Below are 15338 nucleotides of genomic sequence, written 5' to 3' on the forward strand. Positions count from 1 at the left end.
AGTTAGGGTGCCAGTATGTTTTCTCTTCTTTATAGGGCATATTTCTGGACCTCTCTTCTTCTCACAACCCAGGACAACCCTCATGGGTCCAAAGGACCCTGGACTCTGCTCTCTATTCGGCTCCTTCCCACATGACAAGGAGCTTTGAATTCTTCCCTTATTTGTTTCAGAAAGTACTTTCGGCTGACCTGCCATGCCGTGATCTAGATTAAGCTACCACTAACAGTGTCTGTGCGACTGTAACTCACTGTCAACTTGCTGTTGGGTCAGGACCTTGCCCTGACATCACGTGTGCTGGTCGCTTGGAGATCAGGAGGGTGAAGAGGAGAGGTAGGGCTGAATGTGGGGAGAGGACGTGGTAGAAGAGGGACGAGGAGGTTGGCTTGGTGGAGAAGGAGATGTAGAAGATGAATGAGGAGAGTTTATGTGGAGAATGAGGAGCTGTGGGGGTGGGGAGACAACCAGGGTACCGCCAGGGAATAGACCTGAAGGGACAGGAAGAAGGAGATGCGTGTCCTGTGTAGTATGCACGTCGGGCACCACACCTGGCCGTTACGTGCTTTTTCATACAATCCTTACAACAACCAGAGAGCATCTCTGACCATTACCCGTATTCTTTGGTGAGGAGACCAAATGTTCAGAAGTTTACATAACTTATCCAATATCACTCAGCTATGAGGTAGCACCGACAGATTCCGAGGCTCCAACCCTCCCAGCCTATGCTGGGGGCTAACCTTTGTTGGATGAAAGTTTACTGGAGAAAAATGTTAATTTTATGTTAAGTCGTTATGGCAGCTCCCTCCCTGCCCTTTAAATGGCTGAATCGACTTAGCTGCTTGATTGACAGCTATCAGACCCTTACTTCAGGACCGTGCACGATGGCAGCTGCCTGCAAGCAGAGTCCCAGGCCGAGGTGGAAGCCAGACTGGAACTGCTGTTGTTGTCTGCATTGTTCCGAAGTCCGGATGGGGCTATGCGTGCTGCTGCCTCTTCTGAGCCTTGCTCTGGGGAGTTGAAAGCTATAGCTTCACTGCCACCATTCTCAAAGAGACTGCTGTCGCTGCAGCAGCCCCTCTGCTTTAGATGCCTCCTGGCTGGTGGAGGAGACCACCCGTGACAATGGTTGAGGCTAGCCAATGGCTCCAGGAAGGCCCTGGGAAGCACCACAGACATCCTTGCCTTGTCTCCAAGCACAGCTTTGCTTTAGGCCGGTCAGACCCCCTGCCATAGTTCTGGGAGACTCCCCTTGGGCCATGACAGCCTCAGATGGCCCTTAAAGGACTCTGCCTGCACTGCCCCCTCCACCAGATGATCTGGACCCCCTCATAGCCATCCTCAGTCTGGGTGGAGAAGAGCACCAGCCCACACCAACGGGAGAGGGAGCTCTGCCTTGTCAGACGCAGCTGTAGGGGGAGCAGAGTGGATGCTGAGGAAGAGAATGATGGCTCCACCAGAGCTTTTCATGCTGTGGCCCCCGGTTTCAGGGGTACACCTCTACCTCATTTAAACTGCATGCAGGTGGGGAAGGCTCAGCGGGTTGATTTTCACTGTGCTGCTGGGATTGCCACCATCGTTATCACCACGTGGGGATGGGCAGGGTGTCTACATTTTCAATCTGAGGCTGGAGGGAGCCTCTCTCCTCTTGGAGACATTTTGGTCATCATCCAAAACGTCTACAGAGCCGTTAGCAGCCCATAATGTAGCCTGTGGACACAGACTCTCGAAAGAATGGGCCCCGAGAAGTTAGAATTTCCTGGGACTCTCTTGCTGGGGGAGGAAATGGCTGAAGAGGAGGCATCGAAAGGAGGAACTTGTCCCCTGGAGAAAGAGTGCTTCTCACAGGACCCTGTAGGAGAGACGTGGAGCTGAGGCAGTGGTGGTCAGAGCCCACTCCTTGCGCGACTGCTTAGCTGTGTGTTGTTTTCGCTTTCTATTTAAGCCCCTTCCCATGTCAGGGTCCCGAAGACGGACAGGGGTTGGGGTCATCACTGGATCCTTTTGCCCTTCTGCCTATGGTTGGGCACATTGAATAAATCTACTTTCTGCTTTTCACTGTTAATTTTTAGGCTTTTTCAGTTGGCTTATCGCATGCAGGTGGGTGAACCTGGCTTGTCGAGCACTGGCTCTGACTCCTGAGCCTGGTAACAGGAAGGTGGATAAGAATGCTTCCATGTAGATGTTGTTTTATTACGGGAAATGAGGATTGCTGCAAGCACACATATTGAGATCTATAGGAGCCATTGTTGTAAAAGTCATTGTCATCAAGGGAGTCCCAGCTGCTTAGGTGGGATAAGTGGACAGTACCCTCAGTCCTCAGTGGCACAGCAGAGCTTTTAGAGGCTAAGGGTGGGCCTCTGGGGGTTGTAGTCATTGGAACTGCCTGCGCTACATTTAGCGCGGCAGTTCTCAACCTATGGGTGAGGGCCCCTTTTAGGGAAACAACCCTTTCACAGGGGCAGCCTAAGATCATTGGCAAACACAGATATTCACACTGCAATTCATAACAGCATCGAAATTACAGTTATGAAGTAGCAATGAAAAAAAAATTTATGGCTGGGGGGGGTCACCACAACATGCGGAACTGTTAAAAGTTCACAGCATTAGGAAGGTTGAGAACCACTGCTTTAGAGCCTCAGGGAGAACTGAGGCTTCCCTGCTTCCTTTTACACCCCAGCAGACTGGATGGCCCGAGGGTAGAGCTGTGAATTTAACCAGTGATTTAAAAGCCTCCTTAGTCACATCTAAGCCCTGTCTCCTTTACTAAGAATCCGAACGAACGGTCAGCCCTTCCTGGCAATTAAGCTTCTAAAGGCTGAGCACTCACAAAGCTGGGCCAACTCCAGATGCCCTGCCTTCCCTCTCGTGGGTTGGCATCGTACAGGGTGGGTGGGGCCTGCTGAAATGCCCCCTCTCCCCTTGCCACCTGCACCTCGTTGACTGGCTGACCTTCACAGCAGCTGTGCTTCGAGATGAGCATTCCAGGCATCGATTCCTAATACCTCTGATGCCCACTAATTCCGGAGACCCTGAGTGCCTGTCCTGCCCACGTGCCGCCTCTTCAAGCCATCTGCACACACCACAGAGCACTTGCCTCTCACGTTCCAATGTTCAGACCCCCTAAGTCCTCCTGCATCTCACTATTTACACTGTGTGTGCCCCGAGAGAGAGCAACCCAGAAGGGCCAGCCCTCCTGTCTCTCTACTTTAAGCGTTTAATACAGAGCCCGGGGACTGACCAGTAGCAATAGACTCGGTCTTACCCATCTTCTTACTGGTTTCTCACAGTCTTCCTCACCTGTGTCTTTTAGTGACTGTTCCACACACTCTGTTTTTGGGTCCTGGTCCTTCTCGTGTGTGTTTTCAGCTATGGACATTATTTTCTGCCATCCTCCTGGCACCGGGTGCCGTGCGCCACAGGCTGTCTGAAATGTGAGAGAATGGGCAGCTGTGTGGACAAGCCCCGAGACGAGACGCTGCTGCAATGTGTGGAGGCGCCCAATAGAGGCCAAGGATTATTACAGCTGCATTCTGGGAAGGGTTTTATTTTACCGGCCCCTTGCTTTGGGAGCAGGAATCATATTTTCCCAAGTTACTTAGGGGAGCTTCCAGTATAGGTTTTAATTATAATGACACCCAATGAAGCTTTTGCCACAGGGCTCGTAAACACAATAGCAGACTTGTCTGAGACTGAACCTAATTTATGGGGTGAGAATTTTATACAGTTTACTGCAAACCTGGCATAATTATATATCATGAGCTACAGACACACAGTGGGATTCTGATATTACTTTCCAGATCCTTCTCACCAGGGGCTGGTGAAAAATCCTTCTCCTATGTGGTTGGGAAAGTGTCTCATCGCCACCTGGTTAGGACTCATCAGCTGTGTGACACTGGTCATTGCATCCCACCTTTCAAGCTGCTCCTGACCTACCCTGGTCATCACTGGCATGTTCGTTTCCTTATACTGAGAGTTTTCTCCAAGGGATTCCAAAGGCTTACGTTTGGCTTGCAATTGAACATAATTCAGATTTTAAACTCAAAAGATGAAAATGGAATGATGTGGCCAAAGGTGCACAGTGTATCTGAGTTAGGAGAGATGTGAAGCGTCACTGAGCCCAAGGATCCAGACAATCTGTGTTTTAGGCACCAGTGCCAAGTAATGCCCGGCCCTTTGCCAGAAGGTGTGCAGACATCCTTTGCTGATGTTGGCCATAAAAGCAAGGGGTGAGGCATTTGTGACAAGTGTCACACATTTGTCCTTGCAGAGAGGCAGGGGTGCCCAATGGGTCAGAGTTGGAAAGAACTCCAGGTCAGGGGTGGGAAGGACTCGAGTGGAAAATAGCACTGGATTTTAGGGAACTGGAAAGCTGGCCGCAGACGGTGTCAGTATCAACCGATCTTCAAAAGCACTTGCAAAATGACAAGGCTGGAAGCAGACTTAAATACAAGATTGCCTGGCCACAAGATGGGCAGGCTCGGCACAAAGGCAGGACTGAGTCCAAACAACCCTGCAGGGGCCAACTGTGACTCCAGCTGATTCCTGGTCCTGTGAGCATCACCAGAGTGACAGGGACAGTGACACACATCCCCTACTCCCAACCAGGTGTAGCAAAAATATGGGAATCCAGCTCTTCAGGCATCTGCAAAACCCCCTCCCACTTCAGCAGAAAAGATGTTCATGAGGACAAATCAAATTGGCTCCGAGGGCACAAAAACATAACATAAAACTTGTAATTTGAAGAACAGGAGAAAACACCGTGGTTATATATAAATACATACTTATATAGGTACTATGGATAGTTACAAAATAAATTATTGCTTATTAATCACAATAACCCAAATGGCATAAAAAGATATCACATAACTTGTAACTTGTCCGGACCTCTGGATTTTGATGCTAGAAGTAAAACATAAAGTGTCTAATGTTACAATTTCAAATCGATAAGTGAAGTCTCCATGCTGGATGGACTGTTGTGCTACTGTTAAATGTCAAAAGTATTATGACTAACAGGCTTTAGAACAGCATGGGGAATGCTTGTTTTGAAGGCAAGAAAACTATGGCTATATAAACCCAGGATGACCAAGGCTAGGCCACACCAGCATTTCACTGGGAAAAGCCTCACGTATTCCCCCGTAGAGGAAGGATGGTGAATGCTCTCCGCTATACGTGGCGAAGGCCCTCTCTGTGAGCATCCATTAAGCATCAAGTTATTAATAACATTTGTGCTCAAGAGCTGTAACCAGGAACAGTTTTTCATTAGTTTTTATTCCATCATTTATTTTTGTTTATTGTGGCGATATTAGCAAAGAGATGCGTGAACATGAAGGAAATGACATTTGCAATTCTGCCTTGGATAGATAACATGTTGGTGTTTTCTTTTCAGACATTTTATTATTCAGGCAGACACGTCAGCATGTTTTAAAAATAAAACTGGGAACATACTTGGTTGCTGGAGGCTGCTGATGGCCTTGCAGGGGCCAGCACCATCCTGCCCCATGGGGCCACCTCCTCTCTCTCCTGGAAGACCAAAGTGCTCTGTAATCCAACAGGGTTCCTCTGCCAAGCCCGTAAAAAGGTTTTGAAGGGAGAAGCAAGGTGATTTGTAACCTGCTCATTTCCTGCAGCCACTGACCCTTTGCCACCACCTGATGAGAACTGTTCTTTTGTCCTGGAATGAGGAGAGGGCAGGACGGCTCACTGAACCCTTGGTCTTGCCAAATGGTGCGTGAAAAGGCAAATGCCAGATGGTCCTACCTGAGACATTTGAGTTGGAGCAAGTGCCCCTCTCCTCACAGCACCCCTGGGAGAAGTAGGGGTAACAGCCAGGCTCCTCACAACCAATGCTCAGCACAGGTACAGAGAGCTGGGAGCCCTTCCAGGGGTAATGGGTCCCGAGGCTGTCGATCCTGAAGAAAGCAGTGAGCCACTAGCTTCCCCCGACAGGCCCCTTTTTTTAAATTTTATTTTATTTTATTAATTACACTTTATTCACTTTGTATCCCCCCATAAGCCCCTCCCTCCTCCCCTCCCAGTCCTATTCTCCCTCCCCCTTCTTCACATATGCCCCTCCCCAAATCCACTGATAAAGGAGATCCTCCTCTCCTTCCTTCTGATCTTAGTCTATCAGATCACATCAGGAGTGACTGCATTGTCATCTTCTGTGGCTTGGTAAGGCTGCTCTCCCCTCAGGGGGAGGTGATCAAAGAGCAGGCCAGTCAGATTATGCCAGAGGCAGTCCCTCTTCCCATTACTATGGAACCCACTTGGACACTAAACTGCAATGGGCTACATCTGTGCAGGGGTTCTAGGTTATCTCCATGACTGGTACTTGGTTGAAGTATGAGTCTCTGGCAAGACCCCTGTGTTCAAATTTTCTGGTTCTGTTGCTCTCCTTGTGGGATTCCTGTCCTCTCCAGATCTTACTATTTCTCACTTCTTACATAAGATTCCGTGCACTCTGCCCAACGGTTGGCCATAAGTCTCAGCATCTGCTTTGATAGTCTGCAGGGCAGATCCTTTCAGAGGTCCTCTGTGGCAGGTTTCTAGGTTGTTTCCTGTTTTCTTCTTCTTCTGAAGTCCATCCTCTTTGCCTTTTGGGATGGGGACTGACCATTTTAGTCAGGGTCCTCTCTCTTAATTAGTTTCTTTAGATGTACAGATTTTTAGTAGGTTTATCCTATGTTATATGTCTATATGAGTGAGTATATACCATGTGTGTCTTTCTCCTTCTGGGACAGCTCACTCAGAAAGATCCTTTCCAGGTCCCACCATTTACCTGCAAATTTCATGATTTCCTTGTTTTTCATTGCTGAGTAATATTCCATTGTGTAGATGTACCACAATTTTGGATCCATTCCTCAGTTGAGGGACATCTGGGCTGTTTCCAGCTTCTGGCTATTACAAATAAAGCTGCTACAAACATGGTTGAGCAAATGTCCTTATTGTGTACTTGAGCCTCTTTCAGATATATGCCCAGGAGTGGTATGGCTGGATCTTGGGGAAGCGCTATTCCTAGTTGTCTGAGAAAGCGCCAGATTGATTTCCAGAGTGGTTGTACAAGTTTACATTCCCACCAGCAGTGGAGAAGGGTTCCCCTTTCTCCACAACCTCTCCAGCATGTGTTGTCACTTGAGTTTTTCATCTTGGCCATTCTGATGGGTGTAAGGTGAAATCTCAGGGTTGTTTTGATTTGCATTTCCCTAATGGCTAATGACGTTGAGCATTTCTTTAAGTGTTTCTCTGCCCACAGGCCCCTTTTGTCCCTGGGCAGCTGCAGAAAGAGGACAGGGGGATATCCAGCTGGGGACCGGGCCATTCAGGCTCCAGGTAACAGTGTCAGGAGCATGTGGCTTGAGGCAACACAGACTCATTCTCTCTCCCATCCCTCTCCCTCTTCCTCTTCTTCCCTCCCGAGCTCTAGAACACTCAATCTTTTTTTTTTTTTTTTTTGCCTGCTTGTTTTGTTTTGTTTTTAGACAGGTCTCACTCTGTATCCTAGGCTGACCTGGATTGGAAACTCATTCTTCTATCCTGCCGTGCAAGTGCTGGGATTACAGGTGTGCGCTCCTGTGCCCAGCTGGAGAAAAGCTGCAGAGCTGCAGGTGGTGGTAGTTGTGGTTAAGGGGCTATGGCAACTGTAGTTCTGTGAACGAAAATTCCCTGGGCCATGGTTTCTCGTTTATTAATTGAGTTAATAAGTCAATATTTATTTAAAAATAAGCAGTGACTTCCAAAGCACTGGTCTTGATGCTTTGGCTGGGCGGAGAGTCATCCCGATGACATTATCCGACCCCAGAAAGCAAATCTTTCCCATAGCTTCTGTGGTGGATCAGACCCTGCCCGCCTTGCTCCCTCCCTTCCTCCCCTCCCCTTCTCTGCGGACTCTCCTTATACACAATTAAAGGTTACTTGCCAGTAATTAAAAAAAAAAATCTGGTATTCGTGAACTAAAATTAGTGTTCCCAGAGGTTCCCAAGGACTGGCATTTGTTATTCTACACCATGCTTTACACAGGAGGGTGGTTCCTGCCTTCTGGTGGGCGCTCTCGCAGTTGTTTTGAGCGGCTGTGGTTTTGGTCGCTGTTAGTCATACGTTTTATTTATAAAGTATTATTGGTTTTGTGTCCTCATTATCCATTTAGCCCGATGAGAGTTGCTGGTTTGTCATAGAGTATTTATTTACTTCAAGAGAAAAATTGACCTATAACATCATTCAGTGTTTAGGTATTACATGTAATTGAAGAGCCGTAGAAGAGCTGGCCTCTTCTGTATCCCTACTGCTGAAGGAGACGTGGAGGCAATCCCCCTGTGCCTTGTTTACAGGAGGGCAGCCACCAGCCCCAGTTCGCCCAGACTAAAGGGCTTGCCAACATGTGGAGCCTTCAGAGCTAAAATGGGGAAAATCCTGGGTAAATCGCCACTCTTGGTAACCCTATTATATAGGGACACTTTCTCGATGCTCCGTCTGTGGATATGAGTGTTTAACATACAACCAAAGTTAGCACAATGCAATCAGTAGGACTGTTTCTGAGATCAAGTCTATAGTATTAAATGGATATTTCGTAGCAGGTTCTTTAACACAGACAGGAAGTGAGCTGGGTAAATTGCATGATCAACAGGCTCAAAGCAACACCTTTGTTTAATTACTTTGCAGTTCTCCCTAAGCAAGCCATGACCCGTTAACAGACAGATTCTATAGAGGGGTGTGTGTGTGTGTGAGTGTGTGTGTGTGTGTGTGTGTGTGTGTGTGTGTGTGTGTGTGTGTATAGGATACTGGTGTTCTTTGACCCCATTTAAGTTGATATAGTTGAAAGAATCCGGTATGTCTGTGTAAGCCTACAACCCCAGCCTCGTGAGGCAGAGACAAGCAGATGCCAGGAGCTTGCTGGCTAGTCAGCTTTGCCAAAAAGGTGAGCTTTGGCTTTAGTGAGAGGCTTTTCTCAAGGTAATAAGGTAGACAGAGATTGATAGAGAAGGGTACCTCTGGCCCCTCTGGCCTCTACATGCATGGACACACACACACACACACACACACACACCTGGAATTCCTCCTGCCCTGCTGTTAAGTTCACCTTGGCCTAGCTCACTACTCTAAATAGAGGGGAAGAATAAGAATGGGCCTCACAGAGCGCCTGGGGAGGCCCTTACAGACAACAGGCTAAGGGGAAGACACCTCTCCCTCCCAAAGTGTATCACTAAAGGATCAGTTTACCCAGCTCTATGGGCACCAAGGGATGGAGGGCAGTGTATGTACATGTCCAGCTGCTGGGCGTCAGCGCTTGAGCTGGGAAGTTCTTGCGTCTGCATTAACTTAGTCCTCAGAGCAATGCACGGAGCGTGGCCAACCCTGCTCTGTAGGTGAGGAACTGGGCTGGAATCCAAGCCCAGCTGCTGCGACCTCATCCACCTCAAGCTTGGTCGCCAGAAGCCCAAGGTTGTACTCACCTGGACAGAAAGGTCATTTCAAACTGAGAAAAGGACAGGAGCCTTAAATAGCTCAAACAAACAAGAGGTTGACAATTTAAAATAAAACCCAACACAAATTCCCTCTGGAATAGCTCCTCACCGACTCATGCTTAGAATCCACTGTCACAAGTTTTCCACAAATCCTGTGCCATCCCAAGCCACTGTCCAAGCTGCTACCATGAAAAGTGGCAGAACCCTCAGTGGAAGGTGGCCCTCCCCACCTCCCATCCCCTCCTCCTAACTTGTGCCTATCCTAATGCCTTCCAGGAGTTATCCTTAACTGTGGATAGGTGCCCTCCAGCGGCCTGAGTCCTGCTCAGCCAAGAGCGAGAACTCTTTCTGTCCTCTAGCAGGGGACACAGCATTCCAGGCATTGTTAGCATTGGGACTGCCATTTATTTAACTGCTAATCCCACTTATGTGAAATTAATTTACTCTGCTATTATAACTCACTGAGTTTCCCGCCCCGATGGGCTTCCATAATTCACACCCGGCTGCTCCGTTATTGCTCCCGTTTCCTGTGCTAAAGGGCAGAGGCTGAGGCCGAGTCTCAGGGTGACTCACGTTAGGAGGCTGCTCTGTGCAGTAGAGGGCTTTTCTCATTATGGATCGAGGAGGGATATTGCAAAAACAACGTTGTCTTCTTCCCTCCTAAGACCCAGCTGCCAGCCAGGCCTTCCCAAGGAAATCTTCGTCCTGTTGTTCCAATTCTTCCCAACTCCAAATATGGGCTGCTCCAGCTTCTGCAGTGTGCAGACGGCTCTCTGGCTTCTCTAGTGGAAACTGCCCCACAGATTCTGTCTGTCCTGGTCCTGGATGAAATGCAGATGGCTGCAGAGTACCAAAGTGGATTCTTACTCTAGAGGCCTGGATTATGCTTGGGGGAATCACTTGCAAGGTATTGAGCCCTGAGCTCCTGGCCAGGCAGACAGTGGGTGTGACAGGCTGAAGCTCTGCTCCATCATCCTGGTGACACATAACCATTCCTAACCCACTTCTGACCCTAGAGAACTCACTGAGGTCTCTGGACAGCAGGGTAGGGAATGCTGGACTCTGCCTCTGGGTCTTTGCCAACAGTGTGAGATGGGATCACTGAAACCAGCCAAGGACTGGACAACCTCCAACATGCGGCAATCTGCCTACCACCCTGTTGATTGCTGAATGGGGCCTTCCTGCTGTGCCCCCTCCCCTGTACCGCCACTTTAATCTTGCTCAGGCTCTCCGGAGCTTGGACCTCCTGCCTGGCGGTGTCCCCATCACCACTCTTCACAAACCCCTCTTTTATGCCATGTAGTGCTGGGAGGAATCTGCCCAATCCCACTCTCCAGCTTTTTCCACATGGTCCTAGCAGAGTTTGAATGCTCTCCTTGTCTTTTACATTCACCAAATCTAGTCCACTCCTATCCTCTGCTATAAGAACTGTTTCAGCCAGATGTGGTGGTGCTCGCCTTTAGACCCAGCACTCCGGAGGCGGAAACAAGCGGCTCTCTGTGAGTTCAAGTGCAGCCTGGTCTACAGAGAGAGTTGCAGGACAGCCAGGGCTACACAGAGACACAGTGTCTTGAAAGAAAAGAAAGAGAAAGAAAGAAAGAAAGAAAGAAAGAAAGAAAGAAAGAAAGAAAGAAAGAAAGAAAGAAAGAAAGAAAGAGCTCAACCACAAGTGCTCATGCTGGTGTACTTCACAATAAACCATCTGGGTTCCCACATGGGAACCCTTACATGTGGGTTCTTTCTTGTCCCCACCAGACTTGTCTGTGCTGAGACTCTGGACCACCTCTTCATGTTTGTGGACCACCCTGCACAGAAAGTGGTCAGCCACTGTGGGATTTGGTGACCATGCAATCACTTGTCTCTAGCTGGGATGGGGTGTATCTCCTTGTGTAGAACATGACTTTCAATACCAGAAAAACCTCAGTTCACTGGGTCACTGACCAGCAAAATATTTCCTGTCACCACGCTGATGCTCAGCTGTACAAAACTGGCTCACTGTTAAGGGACCTTGGTTTATTGTGGGCTTAGGTGGAACAATGCAAGCGCTGTGTCTGCTCTGTGCACGGCTCGGGACACGAGCAGAGCTCAGGAAAAGATCACCAGCCACCGTCGTTAGCATGTGATTCTGGGAGGGCTGGTACCTCTGTCGCAGTGAGTCCCCCAACAGCAAAAGAATGGAGGTACTAGTGTTCGGGGTGGCATCCAACAAGGAGAGACATCAGGGGTCAGTGTCCACCCTGTTTCTCCCGGCCCCTCACAGCCTGCAGGCAGGCTCACCATCAGCTCTTTCTTCAGCAGCTGCAGAGCCTGGGACTGGGGTAGGTGTAGAATGCTTTGCTGGACCAGGAAAACCAGAGCTTGTCTCCTGACCTTGAACGTAGAAGGCAGCCCCCGAGGAAGGTAGTTCCAATTACAGCCACAGAGTCGGAGGAGCCCTTCCAAGGCACATTGATTTATTGGACCAGAAATACAACACAGCAGTCACTCGGACTTCTACCTTTGGCAAGCTGCCCAGCCTGCTTCCTTCTTTCCTGTCCTGTTGTATTGATCTGCGTGAGTCAGTGTGCTTTATTGTAGAGGGGTGTGTGTGTGTGTGTGTGTGTGTGTGTGTGTGTGTGTGTGTGTTGTCAAGGCCCCAGGGTAAAGGCTGTTAGGTTGGGACCTCTCCCATGAAAAGAGGCCCTCTGCCTTCAATGGAGGGGACTTCTTTTCTGTTTCATATGACAGCTTTCATTGCATCCTTCCCTCCCAGGTGGGCCCAGAATGTTCCCATGTGCTTCTCACTCTGTCTGGTCCATTTGTGTGAGCAATAGCTTACCATTTTGTAAAGAATGAAGGAAACTTTCCTTGTTGTGTGCCTGTGTGAGGTGAAAGGTCATCATCTCCATTAGTTACAGAAGGGCCTCTTACAGAAGAGTGTTGGTTAAGCAAAGCACTTGCCAGAGGTATGGTGGTGGTGGACTCTCACGTGGTCTTTCTTGATATCCTCAGTGGTGACCTACCCCAGGCTCTCCTGGGGTAAGATGGCCAGCCACCAGAGGGTCCAGGTCATAGAGTAATCCTGGAGTTTAGAGGCGCAGTTTCAATTCTTATTATGAGGCTCCCTTCGCTCCCTCCCATCATGCTCATGTCTGCAGGTCTTCTCCCTTGAAGCAGTTTCTTAGCAGTGTGGGAGAACACACATTTGTTCTCACACAGCTTGCATCGTTTAAGGATCCAGGCACAGATCAGCCGAGCCCTCTGGGAAGGTCCTTACAAGCTGTAATCAAGGCAATGGCAGGGATCCCCTACCATCTGGAGGCTGTGCTGGGGATGTCCGAGTTCCCGGTCACTGCCGGCAACAGCGGGTGCTCCGAGGCGCAGGACAGAGCGCTTCCGTCACCTGGAGCCTGGCTGGAGCTGATTGCCACGTGGGGTTTGGCAGTATGGCCCCTTTCTTCCTCACAGAGATCTAGGGTCCAGGGAGAGTCCCTTAAGATGTGTGCTGTCACCTACATCCAGGTTCCCTTGTCATCATATTCTGTTGCTTTAGCTGCAACCCACGCGTTGCAGTCATACTCAGGGAGAGGGGATGACACAAGACAGGCTCCAAGCAGGGATTATGGGTAAGAACTCCCTGAGGACCTGCCCATCACGTCTTTCTGTTCCCTTCTCCTCTTTCATTCTCCCTTCTGCATGGAGACTCACTCAGGCGTAGGGCTTTGCTGACAGCTATGAAGCCAGGACACTAGTAAGTGACGGCATATACATTTCAGGGACCAGGTTGATTTTACACTTTTTTTTTTTTTAAGGGAAGTGCAGTATGTCCCCAGAAGCTGCTATGTTCTAAGTGTGCAGCATAGCCAGGACTTAGGAAGCAGAACACATCATTGTTACCATAATACAGGTCAAACTAGGGGTACCACCTGCACCCTCAGGGTTTCCATCAGCCCATAAGGTCCTACACACAGTGAAGATAAAATCCTAACACGACAGCTTTCTTTAGCCTGGTTTTACTCATCCCATAAAGTGGGGTCCTGCAGCATGAATTATTTTGTGTCTGGCTCCTGACACTCGCCATAGGCTGCTGTGTGTGGATCCAGAGTGTTCATTCTACATCGTTGTATTCCAACACACAAGTGCATGCAACTTACTCTTCTATAGTTGGTGGGTGTCTGTCTGGATAGTTTAGCTTTCCAGTTTAGGGGTGCCATAAACAGTGTTGCACACTAGCACAGGTCGAGGACCCTAATCTGAAAACCTAACATCCCACATGTCCGGAAACCCATCACTTTGAAGGGCCAGTGCTCACGAAGTTCAGGCGCTTAGCCTCCTGCCAAGGGATGCCCACCGAGAACAGTCTACGCCACTGTTCTTAGATCCAGGGAACAAGGGATCGGAAAACACTTTGGTCTTGTGCGTGTCTCCCAAGAGGTAGCTGCCTGTGTGTCTGGGGTGAGTACACAAACACATTTCTGTTGGTTCATCACCTAGAAGTGAGCCCACTGTGTCAGAGGGCCATATGGATATATTCTGGCAAGCTATGTCCACTATCTCCCTCTTAGCAACTCTGTGAGGAAGGCTAGGTTTTCCCTGTCATAGGCAACAGCATTTGAGCCACTGACATTTCTGCACAGGCCCTGAACAATCGAAGTTAGCCTCCTTTATTGTTTCATCGTAAGCACTGTTTTGGGAAAACTACATCCTAAGCAAACGCCCTTTGCTCAGTATCATTTACTTTATCTTCCAATCCTCTTGTTATTCAATAATGATTTTATTCATTACAGACAGAATAAAATCAGGGATGATCCACATTGCTAATTTTCTAGCACAATGTTTTTAAAACCTTCTAGATAAATTATAATCGTTTGGTTTGGATCACAGTGAGTTAACTCCTGGTGAGTCTAATTTTTTTCCAGGCTTGCTAACCCGTATGCTTTTCTCTCTCTTCTCTCTTTAAATTTTCCATCCCTCCCCAGCCCCGTTCAAATGCCTTTCTGCTGTGTCCTCCATCACTGGAGTGCTATCAGTGGCCCAGAACTCAGGCCTTCAGCTGCTGTGCAAACTCACAAGGCGACTGCTTCTTGGCGAGCCTGGCCCCCTTCCCACCAGGATAGCCAGCTCTCTTCCGGAGCAATAAACCTCACATGATGCCGAACCTCTGCTCACTGTCACTGCCGCTGCGTGACATAATAACTTCCCCAGGTGAGCTTCCTGTGCGCTTGAGGTTCTTAAGGATCTGCGCTGGGAGGAAGTTCCCTCCTGCTCCGGGACTTGGGGGTGGGGCTCGGGGGAGCTGTAAATCAGGTAAGGGGAGAGCCCTGACTTGTTTATTCTGGTAAGGGTTTTATGTGCTGAAGCCAGCAAGGGACCTGTTTGCCTGATTCATGGACAATCAGCGGAGCCATCACTTTGGGTCAGGCTAACCCACCCTTCTCAGTGGGTTGGCTGAGCCGGGACCTTGCAGGACCTGAGGCACTCCACAGGATTGAAGTCTTGATCTCCTCTCTCCATCTGGACCAAAATTGTATCTTTCCAAGATGTGAGACATCCGGTAGGGACTCTCCAAAGGGAGGGAAGTTCTTTTCGAAGCGTTAAAACAGCCAGACTCCCACCCCCCACCTCCTCCAAGATCCTTCTCTGCTACCAGAGAATGGCCAGCAGCTGTGCCTTTGGGCCAGGCCTTCGTAGTAGGGAAGCTCCACATAGGAGAAGGCGTGCCAGAGAGCAGCTGTCTGGCCTTGGGCTGCTGGCAATCAAGGCCAAGGCTGGACTGTCTCATGGTAAATTACGGTTCATTCTCACATGGGAATATTAGACATCTATTAAAACTGTTTTCAAAAGAGCTTTTATAATCCCGGTTAGTTTTTAATATGAAGTGAATTCAAAGAGAGACAGGTGTGA

General features: G+C 49.0%; 1 long non-coding RNA gene across 1 annotated transcript; it reads left to right on the forward strand.

The window, feature by feature from the left end:
- Positions 1–194: 194 nt before the first annotated feature.
- On the forward strand, positions 195–15143 carry LOC132655863 (uncharacterized). The gene is made up of 3 exons (XR_009593772.1): positions 195–330; positions 14414–14639; positions 14778–15143. It is a non-coding gene; the product is annotated as an uncharacterized LOC132655863 (long non-coding RNA).
- The last annotated feature ends 195 nt before the right edge of the window (positions 15144–15338 follow it).

The sequence above is a fragment of the Meriones unguiculatus genome, chromosome 1, assembly GCF_030254825.1.
Source record: "Meriones unguiculatus strain TT.TT164.6M chromosome 1, Bangor_MerUng_6.1, whole genome shotgun sequence".
NCBI classification, from domain to species: domain Eukaryota; kingdom Metazoa; phylum Chordata; class Mammalia; order Rodentia; family Muridae; genus Meriones; species Meriones unguiculatus.